Here is a 14,679-nt window from a genome sequence, read left to right as displayed (position 1 = left end):
AGACATTTTATAATAGAGGTAAATAAAGAAACAAAAGATTGTTCTAGTACTTTTGTGTGCAATTAAAGCATGTCATTCAGTACCCTAAATGAAGCTGGGAGCACTGACATAAATTTAAACTATCAGAAAAAGTGCAGTTGGGCTTGATTTTTGTCTTTATGAAAAATGTTTCATAACTGCAGATTTTTTATTTGTGCAGTAATATTTGATTTAATTTTTCTACAGTGTATAGCATTAGTGTGAAAATGGGTTTTATTTCTATTTCTCTTCTATCTTTCCCTCTTACAACTCATCTTCCTAGACTGTTTGTCATTGATACTAAATTTGGTGAGTCAAAGTTTCTTTTGTTCCAGGTGATAAAATAGTTATTAATTTATAAATTTGGACTGGGGGGTAGAATTTGTGAAACAAGGACTTGCAAAACTGTTCCTGCACCCAGGTTTTTTATTGGTAAGATGGTAGAAGGCAAGAGTAAAAGTCACTTTCTGATGTCACAATGAAGTAGCCTTGATTGGCAAAATAATTTTCCTAGATAGATGTATGATAAAGTAGGTCTAACTATTTCTGAAAGAGCTCTTTTTAAAAAGAGTAAAAAATCTAAATCATATGAAACACTGTGTTATAATTTAATTGGCATCACACTTTATTTCCAAGTGAAAACAAAGGTACATCTTATAGTCATCAGTCTTTGTTTCAATGAAATATGACAAGTATTCATTAAATAAATAATATGGTATGATGAGAACACAAAAAGGGAAGTATACTTTTTTAAGGAGATCAAAAACAACCTCCCTGAGAAATTAATTTTTAAGCTGAGATCTAAAGGTGGGGGTGCCAAGGGGGTGAAGGAAAGGAAGAATGTCTAGGCAGAGGGGATGGAACGTGCAAAGCCCCTATGTCAAGAAGCAACATAGCGCTCAGAAATGTATAACTAAGTAAAGAGTGGTCCCATCTCAACCCCATTTCAACATCTGTTCAGGATTTAGTTTCCTAGAAGCCTACATGCCCATCAGTAGATGAGTGGATTAAAAAAAGCTATGGTACATTTACACGATGGAATACTATGCAGCAGTAAAAAGAAGAAATACTTACCTTTTGTGATAGCATCGATGGGCCTGGAGAATATTACACTAAGTTAAATAAGCTAGTAAGTGAAAGACAAATACCAAATGATCCACTTATATGTGAAATCTAATGAACACAATAAATTAACAAATGAAATAGAAACACATGGAACAGACTGACAGCTGTCAGAGCAGAGCATAAGCAGGGGTGGGCTGTAGGAAAGAATGTGAAGGGATTAACCAAGGAACATTTATGCACGACACATGGTCATGGACAATGATGGGGGGCTTGACTGAGGGATGGAAGGAGGAATGTGGGGCTGGGTGGAGGTGGGAAGGGGGAGAAAGAGCAGGAACAACTGTAAAAACATAAAAAATCAAAAATTAAATCAAATTAAAATGTTTTGTTCTCTAGTAATTAAAAACAGACCCCTCCTTTACACGCATTGAAAATATATTGAATTTCTAGAACCCTCATCCTGGTTTAGAAGTTGATATCATTTCTTTGTATCATATCTTATTTTTCGTTTTGACCGGAAAAGGAAGTCTGAGCTCATTGACAAGAATGATATTTAGCACTATCTTTTAAATATCTGCATCTGGAGCTTAGTTTATTCAATATAATTTCATAATGACAGCTTCTACACAATTGAATAAATATTATTTGATCATGAATCCTACTCCAAAATAAGAAAACTGATTGAATCACTGTATAACACAAGTTAAATCATAATAAAATAATTTGAGTTTAATTTGAATGTAATAATACATACATCTTCATATTTTTCTTTTTAATACAGTGAGCTAATTACTTTCTGAAAATCTTTGTATAATAATATCCATAAAAACCATGAAAGTATTGTGTTCTATGAACTTCAAAAACACTTATGATAGAAATACATATTTAAGATAAATTTTTAAAATTGTGGATAAAGGTTTATTTAAATGTGCTTTAATGTAATGTTAGAGTGTTTATTCATTTTACTTTTAGATTTTCCAGTCATCATTCTTTATTTTAATATTATTTTTAATTTTCTGTACTTCTTTTTCCTGCTTATGATTTTATTCTCTGGTGATTTGAAAAGTAAATATATAGCCTGTTTTAATTCTCCTAGAATTTTTTATTTATAATTTAAAAATACAGATCATTCTCTAATTATATCATCACATGTTACAGTAGTGGTTGATTTCCCCTTTCTATAGGATGAGGAAATTATATTCTTTTTTGATACCTTTCCAGCTTCTGAATTTTTGTTCCTATTAACTGGTCCTATTTTGACCCAGATTATTTTTTCTACTGATTAGATTTTTAGAACTACTTTACTTTTATTGTAAATATCCATTAGAATTCCTATTACTAACTTGACCCTTTTTAGTCTTTTGACTTTTCTAATAAACAAAACAAAATAATAATAGGTATTGCAAAAATAAACTAAAAAGTGTTTGCTAATTTTTTCTAGTGTTCTCCAGCAAAGAAATATTGATCACTTATTTATAATCATCTATCTCTACTATTTGGGTCATTAATGTTTTCCACGATCCTGTTCCAGATTTGATGAACCTGCTAGTATTGCTCAGAGAGGTCTTGGAGATTTATTTGTGGTAACTTTGGTAAAAGACACAAAAAGATAGCAAAGGGAGTAAATAATCATTGATAGTTTTGATGTCAATAAGAATTTAAATCACAGGCAACTTTTAAAAAATAATATACATTTTATCATGAAAAATATCAATTTCAGGAAAGTTTGTCAGGCTGTTTTTGTCCTAAACAGCCTCACTAATTAAATTACATTGGAAATTTGTAGGTGTCATCCTTCTGCAAATTGGCATTCTCACTAAAAAAAAATTATGAACTTGACATGATTCCTTGTTACTAGTGTATTCACAATATTTCTTATGTTGAACACAGATTCACATTATACCAATATTAAGGGGGGGGTGCTCTTTTGGGCTTTCTTTTTGTCACCTTTAATAAGGTGCTTCTACTTACTGGCCATGATGGTGTTACCTCCAGAGCCAAAGACCTCTGATTATTCTTTTAAATTTATTTTAGAGAATGTATTTTAATCTTCAAGGGTAATTTTTTAACACTTGTATTTTATTTTGAGATTATGTTTGCTGTGGAGGAAGCAGAATGCCTCTGTTTCTGAGTTTATATGGAGACGTCTTGCTTTTCAAGGCATGATGACCTCATCTTGTATCCTCATTTGGACATCAAATCCCATGATCCAACCCCACAAATTTTAAATCTATTTTGGAAAACCCGAAGACCACCTGACTTTGGCTCTGCATTGACTTTGTATTCCTGCTTCCTTAACAATTTTCTTTTTTTTTTCCTTTTGAGCACAACCATACGATCTTTAATAGTTTCCATTTACAATGCATTATTATGTATTTGGGGCAGAACTTCACTCTGTCATGTTGATATACACTCATCTTTGTACTTCCAGTGCCTTCTCAAGTCTGTGGACCATAGTTGCTTTTCAATTGTCTGCAGAATTATGTACTAAGTGAATAAAATACACTAAGTGCCGATGTTTGCTGAAAGCATGGAGAATAAGCATCAAAATGGCCTATCTTAAATGATCAGGAAAAAAATAGTAGAAAGAAATAATGGGAAAGATGAGAGTATAAAAAAGCAGGCAACAAAGCACTAATGAATAACTTCTGTGATCTGCAAAATTTGCCTGAAACCTGACTTCTATAGAGAAATAAAACAAATGTCACCATTAGGACCCTAGGGCCCTAGTTTTGCTGTGTTGTCACTTTGTTTATTTTATTATATTAAGCTTCTATAGCTTCACAAAATATACACTATAAAAATCCTGCCAAAAATAATGAAGGAGGATGTCATTGAAAATAAATAGTGAAAATGCCATCTAATGCAAATTCCTGGTAGCAAATTTCCCTCCATGATAGCCTCAGCTTGACAAATTTGGATCATACTACAGATGTGTAATTTTTTTCCAGAGTAATGCCAGTTTTCTCCCAAACAGAAACTACGTGTTCACCGATTTCCAGATGTACAACTCCCTCTGGTTAATTCTTACAAAAATGGCTTTCATTGTTAAAAAAAAACAAAACACAATTTAAACAAGTGTCTTTGTGTCTTTATTGTTTCATTGGATAAAAGGCAGTTTATCTACCCGAACATACATTGCCTTCTCGGAGCAACTTGTGCCAGCCCAGTTTTTTTTTTTTATCTGCATTTGCTAAATTTAGTACGAACAGTAGGATAATCCTTACTAGGAAAGTGGATTATAAAGATAAAAGAAAGAAGCATTAAGTTCCTTCCCCAACCAGTTCCAAATGTGCCTTTATGCCTATATTATCCCATAAACACCAGGGCAAGTGCGCCAGCTGCTCTTGACTCTCGGAGGGCACGATATTTCCTCTCATTCTGGCACCAACCACCACCCCAAAGGAGAGAAACTCACAAGGCATGAGTAGACAGGAGGCGTTTCACTGGGGTTGCAGATGAACACCGGGACGTGAGAGCTCTCTGCTGAAAGTGAGTTCCTAGAAATAGAGAAAAGTAAAATATAAAAAGACACTAAAACTAGACATAAAACCAGTCTTTTGGACATTTTTGTTATATTCTTTTGATATTTTATAAGTGTGATATCTAGAACTCTTGGTAACAATGATTAAATGGAAGTAAGACAAAGAAAAAGAGGAATTTAATTCCCTGAATGAACTACATGGCTTATTCACTTCTATTAGTATGGACACTTACTTTTGTGTTATTGTATTTCTGTACAGCTAAAAAAATGTATTGGTCATGCTAAAGCTAGAAACATCATTAAGAACCATCATATACGAGATGTACATCCCGCTTTATTTTATGTTTTTATTTCACTCCATCCAGTGGTAAGATTGGACATTTTCTTACTCTTAAAACAAACACAAAACAAAACTCCATTCCCAAAAAAGGATGGGAAGTGCTGTCTAGAGCATCATCATCCCAACATTCTTAAACACTGGCCACAAGTTACTATGCCACTGTCTTATACTGTAAAAGCGCAAACAAAAACAAAACCAAGAAACAAACAAACAGGAGTACACCCTCCCAAGTTTAATGAGCTTCTAGATGATGATTGCCCAAAAGGGCATCTGTATATTGTTGTAACTGAACGAAAAGTGGAGGTTCAGGTGACTGGTGCCACATAAGCCAAACTTTGTGAGGCAGAGGCTGGTGCAAAAGGAAAGAAGTTTTACTCAGGTGAGATCTGGGTGATCTGGGAGCATGGCAGACTCCTGTCTCAAAGCCCGCCTCCTCAGCAAGACCAAGGCAAAGCCAGTGTCCAGACTTTCTGCTCCAATTTAAAGTACAGTTTTCTTGGAGCCAGCAGGCAGTTGCTAACCAGTCATAGTCCCCATCCAAATAGTTTAGCTTGTTCCTGGCTGCTGTTTTAGGCTCTCTCCTGGAGCCTGCGTGGGGGAACCTACATGGCAAAGGGCCATGCAGCTGCTAGGGCCTCAAGGTTGCATACTCCTAGAAGAGTACATGATGAACGCACCAGTGAGCGCATCATTAGGTGAGAAAGAGAGAGCAAGAGACTCCCTCCTGGAGGCCAGGGCCATGAGGCTGCCAGAGCCACAGAGCTGCATGTTGCCAGGCATCAGAGCATGTGAACGCATAGTCGAATGCATCATCACCATGTGGGCAAGAGAGAGAGGCTCTGTCCTGGAGGACATGGACCACCTGGCTTCTAAGGTTATGTGGCCCTTGGAGAGAACAAGTGAGCGTACCGTGCAAGGGCAGGTCATGACACAGAGAGAATCACAAGCCCAAGAGCCTCTTTGTTCCCCTGGGATTATATTTGCTTGGGTTTGGGATGGGCCAGGTGCTTTCTCAAAATGACCAATCAACTTCCCGATTTTCACATATTTTAGCTGAGTCCACCTCTCAACCAATCCCTTCTTTGCCCAGGATAAACTGACAAGCCTCTTTGCGCTAGCACCTCCCCCTGAATCATTTTGACTTCTATTGTGCATGTGCCTGCCTTCCCCTGGTCCACTCCAATCTAGTACCAGAATGGGGAGAGGGCTTTTTCTCTATTCAGCTATCTTGCTAGTTCTTTGCATGTTTCGGTCCTATACATAGATAGTTCTACCTTTCAGCAAGCTCAATATAAGAACCTCCTCCTGCCCCATCTTAGCCAATGGGGGAGAATCCCTGGTGCTCCCAAAAGACTGTCTACTAGTAACATTGTAGCAATGTTTTGTCCTTTCACACATACTTCAAATCTCTGCTAATTCTATCACACCCCCCACTTTGTTCTGCAGTGAAACCCTGAAAGTGGCTGGCTATATGCTGCTGAAGGGCAAAAAGATCACAACCCACTGAGTCCCCCTCTGATACAATGAACCCATCTTTTGGCACGTATTGTCCTCTCTAAAGCAGACAGATGAAGCTTCAGAAAAGTTTTTGAGACAATCTAGATTTAAGTGTTAGCCCTGACACTCATAAGATTTGATGCTGATTATTTATTTTTTTTAAATCTGTTTTTTTTAATCTCTAAAATGATTGCCATACCTTCTGCCATTTCTTCCTTAAATGTGATCGTTGGTTTGTTGGTTTGTTTTTGCCGCAAGGTTTATATGACATGTATGAAAACCTTTTTGCTTACAGAAGTGAGATTTTCCTACTTTGGGGAAGTTTATACTTGGTATATACAGCTAACATTTAGAGCTCCCTATATGCCAGATACTGCTCTTTATGATTTAAATATTTAACTCATTATTTCTCTCAATAATCATACAGTAGGGATGATTATTTTCTCCCCTTCAGATCAGTAAACTGAGACACTGAAAGACTAAGTAACTCATCAACGTTGTTAATCCTTACACTACCTAAGTTTCATTGATGCCACTAATTGAACTGCCTCCCTATGTATATTATTAGACAGTGAATTAGAGTCTAAACTAGCTAAGCTATAATATTTTGAGATATAGGCCCTCAAAATATAGTCCAAAGCAATCTCAGAAGAAAGCTAGAGTAGAGACACCAAAGTTTCTATTGTCCACAAGGAAACAATGAAATCTAGCCATGGAGAGACAAAACCTGATGAGAGTAACCTGTTCCTGAATAGCCCGTAAATGTAAGAGGTGGGATCTTTTAGTCATCATTACTTTGTTAGTATTATTATCATAGTCCATGTAAGCAGTAACAGAAAAAAGGGTGGCAAAGAAAAATCTGGAAAATTCTATCACACCACATCCTATTAAATGTGTTACAAAATGTTATAACATAAAATTGAGCAGGGGAAAGCTCACAATAATAAAATTAACTATTATTAAATTGCATATGTAATCTGAAAAAGGTTCAAATAATGCATTAGAGTCATTCTCCCCATCATGTACTGTCTGACTCGAACACCAAGTCCTTAGGAGCCGACCACAAGTAGTAATGGCACCAACAACACTTTTATGGGAAGGCAGAAATTTGGATGCATTCATGTGGTTTATGTTCCTCCCTTTAGCTATTTTCTCTCCTTTCTTCTTACATTTTCTTAGAGGTTTTATTGTTGCCTCCCACTTAACAATTACCTATTTGCAAATACTGGTTTCCAGCATTCATGTCTGTTTCCAATGGAACAGATGACTTTTGGGGGCCTTAGATAATGCATTTGTTCTGTTGCTGAATAACATATTGCACCAAAGCTTAGTAGCCTAAAAAACAACTTTTATTAACTAATAATTTCTGTGTACCCAGGCATACTTAGCTGGGTACCTCTGGGTCTGGGCTTCTCACAAAACTGCAATCAAGGTGTTAGCCGGGGCTTTAGTCATTTCAAGGTGCAAATGGAGAAGGATCTGCCTCCAAGCTCACTCCCCTGGTTCTTGGCAGTATTTACCTCTTCGTGTGTTATGGGCTGAGAGCCTCAGTTCTTCACTGCTATTAGCTAGAGGCTCCATTCAGTTCTTTGCCACATCACATCTTCGTATCTCAGCTCAAACATTACGGTTTTCTGGTAAACACCTTGAACATGGGAGTCTTCTAGATTTAGGCCTCCATTCTCGGGATATAGAGGCAAAATAGATTAAAGTATTGATAAAATAGGTTATATAAAAACAGTGGAAGACAATGGCTAAACTCAAGTGTAATAAGAGATCTTTGGAGACTAGAAGATCTGGGAACTGAGAGACCACATGTTTGGTGAGTCCTTCATGTGAATGTTGAAGTCACGATAATTGTTGGCAGGAGTTGAGGTACACAGAAGGATTGTGAGAATCAAAGGAAAGGGGCTATCGATTTAAGTTAGGGTTACAATGTGACACAGGAAGCAAGGAGAATCCCTGATCTCACCAGAGCCATATAGTACGTTGAGTGTGAGAGATTAAGATGCCTCTGCTTGGGTGGACCGCTGAGAAGTGGTGACTTCTAGGGAGGGAGAGCCTGTGTTATTTCAGTCAAGAACAACTAACTATATTATTTGAAGTTGTTGTGAATATAGAGGAGTTTCTTTATCATAAAGTATTAATTCCAGAACTGCCCAAACACATTGCCAACTTCATCAGCCTATTAGAGTAAACTTCCCTCCTTCCATGCTTTGGTTCCCCTGTATTGCATAGCCCCCCATAAAGTCTCACACACACTCCTTTATCTCAGACTTTGTTTTCTGGGGACTTGAGCTAAGACTAAAGGAAAGGGAAACTTACAAATAATATTTTTATCCAAAGGGATATATAATATATAATATACTATATTATAATACATAGTATATATTATATTGTATATAAAATATAGTATATATTATATTATATATACTATATATTATAACATATTTTACATATATGTATAAAATCACAGTCCACATGATTTAATTTTAATTCTGGGGTGCCAGAAGAGAAGGCAAAGCCAGACTACATATGGGAATGAGGATGTTCATCTTTATACAATTGACATTGACTCATTAAAGTAATGAAATGTTTTTCCCCTTTAAATTCACATAGTTTGTTCATAGTCCTCAAGGTTACTAGAAGTCTTTTAAAATATCTCAATGTTCTCTGTATAAAAAGAGAACTGAATGTTTTAAATAACAATATTAAAACATTGTAACAATGAGTAGATAATTTATAACCAGAGAAAAATTATACGTCAGTGTATGTATTAGTTAGTTTCTTCAGGTTGTTGTAAAATTTTTCTAAACGTCGGTGGCTGAAAGCAACAGAAATGTTCTTGCTTACAGTTATAGAAGCTGGAAGTCTGAAACCAAGGTCTTGTTGGGCCAAGCTCTCTCTGAAGGTTCTAGAGAAGAATCCTTCCTCGCCTCTACCTGGCTTCCGGTGGTTGCTAACAATCACTGGCATTCCTTGTCTTGTGCCTCACTCCAAAATCTACCTCTGCCTTCTTGTGGCTTCTCTTCCCTCTGTGTGCATCATCTGATTTATAGTCCATGCTAATCCACTTTGACCTTAACTTGATTACATCTTTAAGACCCTATTTCCAAATAAGGTCACCTTCACAGGACTTCAACATAGCTTTTTAGGAATGCAATCTAATCCACTATACAATATTATCAAATAATTCTTGGAATTTCAACACTAATTTCCACAAACCAAAGCATTTAGTAATAAAGAGGATAAACAAACCTTGAATATTTTTTAATCAGGTAAACTGACAGGTCTCATGACCTCGGAGAGTAATCACTTAAAAGAAGTTATTTCCTTAAGCTAATTTGGTTAAGCTAGTTCTTTTTCCATGAATTTGCCTAGCCTTTAATTGTGATATCCTCCCTGTTCAGAAGGTATTGTACAATAATGGCTGAATGCATATGGACAAATTTAGATTAGAAATATACTCAACCTTGGTGACTTTTTTGCTTTGCTTTTTCTGTTCACACTTCTGGGTTTGAAGGCACTGTAGGGAGCTGAGCAATTGAGGAAAAAAGAGAGAAGAGAGGCAATACATCAGAGCTGTTCTCCCACTTCAAATGACTTGATTCGGAGCTTCCCACTGGCTCAAGGTCCTCTGAGATGGAAGGCTTAGCATCCAAACAACATGGAAGAGCACACTATGAAACAATACCCTGGCCTCCTTGCCTTAACCACCACAGGGAAGAAAGAAAAGGGAATGTCCCCATGTTGGCAAAGGACTTGGTACAAAGAATGTGTGAAAGCTAAGACACGTTGCCCCCTGGCCTTGGTCACTGCAGATATGGGCTGTCATGTACACTGGTCTCTGGTCTGAAAAGTAAGAGCTGCTGAGAGCTGCTATACACAGACGGTACAAAAGCAAAATGCGTTAAAAATTTGTTTACATAGCTAATTTAAATACATGTTAGTTTTTGTTAGAAAAAAATCTACCATTTTTTAATATTTTAAAGCCATTTCTGAGTCCTAATTTCTGAGGAAATATGAATGTGAAGTTAATCTATTCTACATTAAAAAAAGTAACACCAAATTTTGAAAGTCTTCATCCTTAACTCTCTTTGTTCTTTTTGATGACATTTTCCTATTTTTTATTAATAATTAATTTTTTCTTTTTGAAATTGTGACATGACACCATACCTGCTGTGTTTCTCTTCACTTTATCACCAGAATCTTTCTCCAGTCTACGGCCATACCACCCTGAACACGCCCGATCTCGTCAGAATCTTTCTCCAGATCCCAGTTAATTAAAAAAATGGATCACATTCAGTCATTAACTCACAGGTGTCCTTAACCCCACTTTTCCCATCATTAGTCCGTTTTGTCAGCCAGCATTGTCACAAATTATGTAATTAAGGAACATTAAACTTTATGTCGTTTCTCAACTGACTCTCTTTTTCCAATACACAAAACTCATTTTCCCACTGGCTTTAAAATGGAGCATTAGTATGTCTACCCTCCCCTACTAAATTAATTATTTTTGGTGCATAAATATTTATCTGCAAGCACAAATATTTCATCCCTAACAGTTATCTCCAGAACATCTTTCTCAAACAACTTCTGAACCTAAAAATAAAAGCCCCTTAAGATCATTTCTCTGTGTACAACTTTGCCTTTACTATCTTGGCTTCATTTTCTTTACCTGTAAAATGAATGATTGGAATAACTATTCCAATTCATGAGTTTATGTCTTTTGTCATCTTTTAAACTTGGCACAAGATCTAATTGCTAAGTGCTATTTTAAACTAATCCTATAAAAATTCAGTACAAAATTCTATTTTATATAAAGATATAAAGGATGTACTGCTTCATCTCATAATTTATAATATGCCTCAGATCTTTTAAGTTAAAAATTATAAAAATAAATGGAATAAATAAAAATATAGATTTCCCCAAAAACAAATGTTTTGAGAACTTTTGTTTATACTCTGAGCTCAACTGCTGCTGGCAATGCTGAACTTGTCAGTATAACTTTCAATGTAAAACAAGTCAGTGATTTTTGCCAGTACTGATCGGTGAGCGACAGGCTATTTTACTTTTACAAACTCAAGTGGAAAAATCATTTGATTAAACAATCTGCACAAGAATGTTGGTGGCACACTATACTGTGTAAATAAAGAATATCTACATAGTTTTCCTTTTATTTGGAAAGAGGAATCAGAAAATTTTAGAGCACAGGAGAAAGGGGAAATGTTTCAACTATTTTGGCTGAGAGGGTGATGTGTTAGGAATACAATAAATACATAAAAATAGAATGAAGACTATTCATTATTAGTGTAATGGCTTAAATAAATAATACATGCATGATGCAGAGTCCTTCACAGTAGCTGAACTAAATGTAAATTTTTTATTTCAAGATAAACTGAAGCCAGTAAGATAGTCCAAGGCTGATTAGTATTAATATAAGATTAAGGATAATAAATATCCAATTCAGATCTAGATGTATGAATTAAGTCTGCATGAAGATGACAAAGGAAATGAGAAAAATGTTCAATTTTACATATTTACTTAAAAGTAAATATATCTCACTATGTAGTAAAAAATCAAACTCATAAAAAACAGAAAATAGGAACAGAAATTATTTTTTTAGATTGTAACATTATTTAAACTCATTTAATATGAGTCTGTAGGGTGGCTTTTAATTCAATCGACTGGTATCCTTACAAGAAAAAAATTTGGACACAATGGACCACCAGGGATACCTACACAGAGAAAAAACCGTGGGAGAACACAAGGCAGCCATCTGAAAGCCAAGGAGAGAGGCCTCAGAACTAACCAAATCTGCTGCACCTGGCCTTGGACTTACTGTCTCCAGAACTGTGAGAAAATAATATTTTTTTGTTATTTAAAACACCCAGTCTGTAGTAATTAGATATGACTGCCCTGGAAGAGTGACATACTTGAGTAACAGCCTGAAACAACTCAACAGGAGTTACTTCAGAAACCTTTCCATTTGTAACATTGCATTGTGAAGGTTTAGCTCCAAGAAATGATTACATCAAGAGACAGCTGTTTAGTTAGCACGGTTTAGACATTTTTGGTAATCCATTATTCCACCATTGGAATATGCTACCAGGAAAGGTCCCCTGGCCCTGGATTACCTCTGTTCTGTCTTTCTGGACAGCAGTTTGATTCTCCAGGAACTACAGAGGGTCTCACTGGGCAGCCAAAGTTCAGTGGGTACCACTACTAAGAACTAATCCTGCTGAACTTCAAATGACCCCACTGAGCTACCTATCCACTAGTCCTTTGTGCCACCCAGAGCCAGGACTAGGGTGAGGTGACCCTGGGTGTAAGTGCCTCTTGAGATTTTGCACCTTAGTCTTCTCTCTCTCCTCATCTGAATTCCAATGCTGCTGGGGACCACATTCCAAAAATTTTCTTAGTTCAGGTCTTGGCATTCCTTCAGAGAATAAAGTTTGGTTGTGGGTATACAGGAGATATTTAGAGGTTTTATATATATAATGCCTTGAAAATCAGTGCTGCATGAATGATATAAATGAATTCTTTAGCAGTTCCAGGGAGAGTTTCCTGTGCTTGGTACTGTAAAAGTAGCTTGATAACATGAAGATCTTTAAAGTTATGATTTTAACAATGCATGGGTGGAATCTTCAAATTAAATGCTATGAAAATATGGATAATAAGTACCAAAGTATCTAATTCAAAAGCTTCAGCAAAAACACAGGATGCAAGCCTGGCTCTGTAACTACCAGCTCTGTAGCATGGAGGAAATTACAGCCTCTCTGAACCTCTATGTCCCCATGGGTTTATTTAGATGATTAGAAATAACCTATATAAAATGACTTACTTTGGGCCAAGCAAATGGCCTGGACTCACTAAATGGTTCTACATTTATTATCATTGTTTCTTGATTAATGCAAATCTAACCACCATCATCTCAGCAGGCCTAATTTTAAACTCACATGACAGACATCAAAAATCAAAATTGACCTTAGCAATGATTTAGTCCAGTCTCCTCATTTTTCAGAGAAAATTAATGCCCTGAGAAATTAAATGTCTTGCCCCAGGTTACAGAGCCAGTTGGTGGCAGTGACAGTGTCAGCTACAGAACATATGATTTCTTACTCATGTTCAGAATACTTTTTGTTTCAGAGAACTTCATTAATAGCAATACACTTGTCTTAATGAATATGTATTTATAAATGTATACTAATTACATGTAGACAGTCAATGAACTGAAATAAATGGCATAATTATGAAATCTACGATGGTTTTAGTGCTACACATTCACTCCGGACAATCCAATGAATAAAGCAATTGAAGTTTCTTGATTCTCTCTAGCAGATCTAATCTTCTTCATAAGCTCTGACCCTGCCGAATGGGATGGGTTCACGGTGGAGATTTTAACTGGCTAATTAGTAGCATCTCAGACTCTGCATTAAATGTTCTTTCAAGAAAGTGCTTTTTTCTATAGACTGCTGAGTCCCAAAATGGCAATTGGGAATGTGGGGGGTGGGGATCAGAAGTGAGCTCTTGACTTTGCAGAAATGGCAGAGAGATCTAGGAATCCTGACCTACGCTCCATGATTCTCGCACCAGGTTCTGAGGCGCAGTAGAAATTTAGGATTTATTCTCTGCAGGGTTTAGCTGTCCTCCCCTCTTATTTTCAAAAACACCATCCATCTGGTGCCTGATTAGGCCATGTACACTGTGACTTTGGATGTGCCATGGCTACCATGCTTCTTGACAGGGGAGCCCCAGCCAGTCATTTAGCTCTGGGCTCTACTACCTTCCATCTCCTCCATGGAATACCACCTAAGTGAACGCTAAGTGAAATATGCCAGTCAGTGAAAAGACAAATACCATGCGATCTCACATATAAGAGGAATCTAATGAACAAAATAAACAATGAGCAACATAGAATCACAGGCATGGAAGCATGGAACAGGCAGTGGCCAGAGAAGAGGGGAGAGTGGCATAATGGTGGAAAGAAGGGGAAGGGACTAGACAGAGAACATGTATGGATGACCCACTGACATGGACTACAGTGTGGGGATTGACTGCGGGGCTGGGGGGAATGGGCGGAGGAGGGCAAAGGGGGAAAAATTTTGACAACTGTAATAAAATAACAATAAAAATGATGTACTAAAAAAGAAGTAAAAAATTAAGAAATATAAAGATCATCTATGCTTTAAAAAGGAATTCTCTGAGCATCTTATTGAAAGGACTTGAAAACAGCTTTTCATGCCCTCCACCTTTTTGTTTCTAGCTCAGCACC

Source organism: Desmodus rotundus, chromosome 2 (assembly GCF_022682495.2).
Source record: "Desmodus rotundus isolate HL8 chromosome 2, HLdesRot8A.1, whole genome shotgun sequence".
Taxonomy (NCBI): domain Eukaryota; kingdom Metazoa; phylum Chordata; class Mammalia; order Chiroptera; family Phyllostomidae; genus Desmodus; species Desmodus rotundus.
The sequence above is the reverse complement of the archived record's forward strand: the minus strand, read 5'-3'. Positions refer to the sequence as shown.